We start from the raw sequence: 6,000 nt of genomic DNA, 5'->3' as shown, positions 1-6,000 counted from the left end.
TGTTATGCATATCACTTGTACACACACGATGTTTCACATCTGCCAGGCGTCCCATGACGGCTCATTTTTTTTTCTTGCATTTCTACCAATTCCAATGGCAGTAGGCTTCCAAGTGGATCCGCACTGATCTGATTTAAAAAAGAAAAGGTAGATATTCGCGATATGAGATAATTACTCAAATCACATTGGTTGTGGTACTGACATGTGCCACGGGGTTTAGAAAGGTCTATTTAATCTATTAATAACACGAACTTCAGCAAAACAATGAATGTTGTACCTACCACCCAACGGATTGCGCACATCCAACGCCTGGTGTTTACATATCATAAATGCTATGCTCATACCAAATGTTAATTTGCTATTTCAGGTTTTCATCAATTATTGAGTATAGAATACTGGCAACATGAAAGAAATGGATAAGTGGCAACATCTCGTGATTTTTGCACCAACGAGTGGACGTATTGCTTCCGAATTTCCTTTCATATTCTTGAAAAACAAATTAATTTTCAGTACAGGAAAAAAAAAGTAAAAGTTGAAGTGCTTTGAGTCGTATATTTTTAACTTAGGAGCCATTTTAAATTTAAAAACATTAGAGGTTTTAACTTCGAGATCTTGAAGTAACAAAGCTAAAGATTCACATAATAATTGGCAGGGGTTTTCTTCCGAATGGAATCCATGTGTTTGATCGATTTTTGGGTTCTTTAATTTCAATTACAAGTCATCTAGAATGGTATGAAAAGTGAAAAACTATCTTTTTTATATCATGTCTATATGTACGCGCTGGAAAATGCGCAACGGTGAAAAATAATTTCAAAAAAATTGCAAAAAAAACAGTAAAATTCGTAACTCAACATCTAAATTTTCAACCTATAATAGCTATCATTAGCCTTTACTTTGATGCGTTGTTTGAGCTCGATCGGTCCCATAGTTGCTGACATATGGTGACTTTTGTAAATTTCATGTTTCCGTAATATCTCATAAACTGCGGCAAGGATTTCAATCTTTATGGTTCAATTTTTAACGTTTATCTATACCTGATATGTCTCTTGCTAATGACAGGTTTGCCTAAAGTTTTTGTGGTTTTGTTAAATTCAACAATAACATAAATATTTATTATGAATCGAATATATGAATAGAAGTCGTTTATTTGATAAATAAAGTACTCCTTATGTATTTGTTAAGCTTTAATTATATCAAATAATAAAATATGAAAAATAGATATAATATACTTCCATAGATATTATTCATCTAATTATTTTTTTCATGTGGCCCTACATGCTGACAGTGAAGGCGCGACGCTCGTCTTATAGGTGTAACATACCTCCACATCTAAATGTGAATTGTTAGTAGCGGACCTCCACTAAACTTCTACCATCCTTTAGGACCTTCTCCAATAAATCTTCTGCATTTTATTCCAAAAGTCATCTACGTTCTTTTCCAAATAAAACTCTGGGACCAACTAACCAAATACCCCCTTCACTAAATTCCTATTTTTTAGTAGAAAGTGTGCACGCGATTGTTATTTTTTGGTTAATCAGTTGCACATTTCGAGCTATACGAGCTACATTAAAATTTTTATCGAATTGTTACCTATCTGGAAATAAGAGAAAAAAGACACAACACGCAGTTTTTTAATTCACGATTTTGTATTTTAATGAAGAATCAAAGTTTTAGGTTTATGATTTTTACTTTAGTTCGGATTTTTAGAAAAGTTTGTTTTGTTTGAACTTTACACACTTATTGAGAAATATAAGGTTTTTTTGGTAAGAAGTGTAACGTGGTAGATTTTTACTCATATAAACATGGACCAGTTAACCCGCCCTTTTCCCTTGACAGCCCGAAAACGGAACGAATGCTCTGAAGGGCGCCAGTTGTTCTTTGTCTCGACGGAAACAACAAACTGAATAAACGTAATCGAAGCGGATAACTCACGACAACGAATTAAAACTTTAACTGAAACGTAAATGTAGGAAAAACTTAAACTAAATGGTCAAGGAAAAGGTGGTAAATGCTCACGCTGCTCAGGATGTAGGTTGTGGAGAAAGGGGTGGTTCGGGTGAATACTGGTCACTGGGCTATTAATTCAATGAATAAACTCAAACCCAACACATATTTAATATTTCTTTACGAAACTATATTAATGTTTAATGAGGAGCCTTGATCGGAGGGCATCGGCACGGGTGGGGGGTGAGCAACCCAGAAAAGAAACCACACTCGGCGCGTTATTACCACAGGTCACTGTTTGTTTAATAAACTTCGTCACTTAACAATATTAATTACAAATATTAATGAGCGGCTCCGCGTAGAATAATTAACAATAATAGTTGAGCGGTCGAATGTAATTAACAGCCCCGGTATGAACAATACCGGAGAAAAACCGATGATGAGCGGGTCGGGAGTTCGAAAGTTCGAGAGAGTTCGATTGAACTAGATGAGCGATACACCGAAAACACGTTGAACTTGAGAGTCCCCGAAAACGAATGACCGGGGGATCAACGCAACCGATGGAATTGCTCGGAATTCCAATCGCACGTGATAGTTGGTGGGGGTTATTATCGTGCGGAGGATAATAGCGAGCAGTCCGGGAAGTGACGCCCCAAAACCAAAAGAATGCCAGTTGGACCCCTGGCAACGATCGATTTGTTTGATCGTTACCTAACGGTGAGCTGCTGCGAGTGTGTGTGAGTGAGGTCCTGCCGACGGGGAGGATTTCCAACAACACCGTATTTCGTCCATATCTTTGGTAATATCATCGCTAGGGCAATTTGGCTGGCGCCATTGAATTTGTGAGACGATTTCCGATTTTTAAAGGGGTCCTGGAATATTCTGAAATCGATTTTTTCTTTTTCGCGTTTTTCTCGGCTTTTAGGGCTCCTAGAGCGAAAAGGACCCGGATTTCGGATAACACCGTTGTTCGTCCATATATATGGAAATATCATAGCTAAGACAATTTGGCTGGCGCCATTGGGTTCGTGAGACGATTTCCGATTTTTCTAGGGGTCCGGGAATTGTACACAGTCGATTTTTTCGTTTTTCGCGTTTTTCTTGCCTCCTATGCCTCCTAGGGCAAAAAGGGTCTGGATTTTAGAGCCCACCGTTTTACCTCCATATCTTTGGAAATATACTAGTCAGCCGTCGAAGCGCATCAGTTCGATTCTTCGGCGCCTGCGCATTAGTCCGATTCCACTCCGCCTGCGCATCAGTCCGATGCCTCTGCGCATGCGCGTCAGTCCGTTCCTGCTGCTTCTGCGCATCAGTCCGATTCTTCTGCGCATGCCCATCAATCCGACTCCCCTGCGACTGCGCATCAGTCCGATGCCACTGCGCGTGCGCATCAGTCCGATTTCTCCGCACCTGCGGGTCAGTCCGACGCCTCTGCGCATGCGCATCAGTCCGATTTCTCCGCACCTGCGGGTCAGTCCGATCCTCCTGCTCCTGCGGATCAGTCCGACTCTTCTGCGCATGCGCATCAGTCCGGCTCCCCTTCGCCGGCGCATCTGTCCGATGCTTCTGCGTCTGCGCATTTGTCCGATTGCTCTCCGCGTGCGCATCAGTCCGACTCCTGTGGCTCCTGCGCATCAGTCCGATTCTTCTGCTCCTGCGCATCAGTCCGACTCCTCTGCGCCTGTGCATCAGTCGGATTCTTCTGCGCATACCCATCAGTTCGATTGCTCTCCGCCTGCACATCAGTCCAACTCCTATGGCTCCTAGAGCAAAACGGGGCCGGATTTGGTATCAAACCGTTTTTCGCCCATATTTCTGGAAATATCATAGCTAGGACAATTTGGCTGGCGCCATTGGATTCGTGAGACGATTTCCGATTTTTCTAGGGCTCCGGGAATCGTCCACAGTCGATTTTTTCGTCTTTCGCGTTTTTCTCGGCTCCTGGGCCTCCTAGAGCAAAACGGACCCGGATTTGGGATCACACCGTTTTTTGTCCATATCTTTGTAACTATAACATCTAGGATAATTTGTTCGGCGCCATTGGATTCGTGAGATGATTTCCGATTTTTCTAGGGGTCCGGTAAATTTCTAAAGTCGATTTTCTCGTTTTTCGGGTTTTTCTCGGCTCCTGGGGCTCATAGAGCCAAACGGGCCCGGATTTGGGATCACACCGTTCTTCGCCCATATCTTTGGAAATATCATAGCTAGGGCAATTTGGCTGGCGCCATCGGATTCGTGAGACGATTTCCGATTTTTCTAGGGGCCCGCGAATTGTCCTCAGTCGATTTTTTCGTTTTTCGCGTTTTTCTCGGCTCCTGGCCCTCCTAGAGAAAAACGGGCCCGGATTTGGGATCACACCGTTTTTCGCCCATATCTGTGGAAATATCATAGCTTGGGCAATTTGGCTGGCGCCATTGGATTCGTGAGACGATTTCCGATTTTTCTACTGGTCCGGCAATTTTCTAAAGTCGATTTTTTCGTTTTTCGCGTTCTTCTCGGCTCCTATGCCTCCTAGCGCAAAAAGGGTCTGGATTTTGGAGCCCACCGTTTTACTTCCATACCTTTGGAAATATACTAGTCAGCCGTCGAAGCGCATCAGTTCGATTCTTCGGCGAATGCGCATTAGTCCGATTCCACTCCGCCTGCGCATCAGTCCGATGCCTCTGCACGTGCGCATCAGTCCGATTTCGCCGCACCTGCGGGTCAGTCCGATCCTCCTGCTCCTGCGCATCAGTCCGACTCCTCTGCGCCTGCGCATCAGTCGGCTTCTTCTGCGCATACCCATCAGTTCGATTGCTCTCCGCCTGCACATCAGTCCAACTCCTATGGCTCCTAGAGCAAAACGGGGCCGGATTTGGGATCACACCGTTCTTCGCCCATATCTTTGGAAATATCATAGCTAGGACAATTTGGCTGGCGGCATTGGATTCGTGAGACGATTTCCGATTTTTCTGGGGGTGCGGGAATTTTCTAAAGTCGATTTTTTCGTTTTTCGCGTTTTTTTCGGCTCCTGGCCCTCCTAGAGCAAAACGGGCCCAGATTTGGGATTACACCGTTCTTCGCCCATATCTTGGGAAATATCATAGCTAGGGCAATTTGGCTGGCGCCATTGGATTCGTGAGACGATTTCCGATTTTTCTAGGGGTCCGCGAATTGTCCACAGTCGATTTTTTCGTTTTTCGCGTTTTTCTCGGCTCCTGGGCCTCCTAGAGCCAAACGGGCCCAGATTTGGGATTACACCGTTCTTCGCCCATATCTTGGGAAATATCATAGCTAGGGCAATTTGGCTGGCGCCATTGGATTCGTGAGACGATTTCCGATTTTTCTAGGGGTCCGCGAATTGTCCACAGCCGATTTTTTCGTTTTTCGCATTTTTCTCGGCTCCTGGCCCTCCTAGAGCAAAACGGGCCCAGATTTGGGATCACACCGTTTCTCGCCCATATCTCTGGAAATATCATAGCTAGGGCAATTTGGCTGGCGCCATTGGATTCGTGAGACGATTTCCGATTTTTCTAGGGGTCCGGGAATTTTCTAAAATCGATTTTTTCGATTTTCGCTTTTTTCTCGGCTCCTATGCCTCCTAGCGCAAAAAGGGCCTGGATTTTGGAGCCCACCGTTTTACTTCCATACCTTTGGAAATATACTAGTCAGCCGTCGAAGCGCATCAGTTCGATTCTTCGGCGCCTGCGCATTAGTCCGATTCCACTCCGCCTGCGCATCAGTCCGTGCCTCTGCGCGTGCGCGTCGGTTCGATTTCTCCGCACCTGCGCATCAGTCCGATGCCTCTGCGCGTGCGCATCAGTCCGATTTCGCCGCACCTGCGGGTCAGTCCAATCCTCCTGCTCCTGCGCATCAGTCCGATTCTCCTGCTCCTGCGCATCAGTCCGATTCTTCTGCGCATGCGCATCAGTCCGACTCCCCTTCGCCGGCGCATCAGTCCGATGCCTCTGCACATGCGCATCAGTGCAACTCCCCTGCGCCTGAGCGTCAGTCCGATCCTCCTGCTCCTGCGCATCAGTCCGACTCCTCTGCGCCTGCGCAGCAGTCGGATTCTTC

Source organism: Diachasmimorpha longicaudata, chromosome 1 (genome assembly GCF_034640455.1).
Source record: "Diachasmimorpha longicaudata isolate KC_UGA_2023 chromosome 1, iyDiaLong2, whole genome shotgun sequence".
Classification (NCBI taxonomy): domain Eukaryota; kingdom Metazoa; phylum Arthropoda; class Insecta; order Hymenoptera; family Braconidae; genus Diachasmimorpha; species Diachasmimorpha longicaudata.
Note: the sequence above shows the minus strand (reverse complement) of the source record.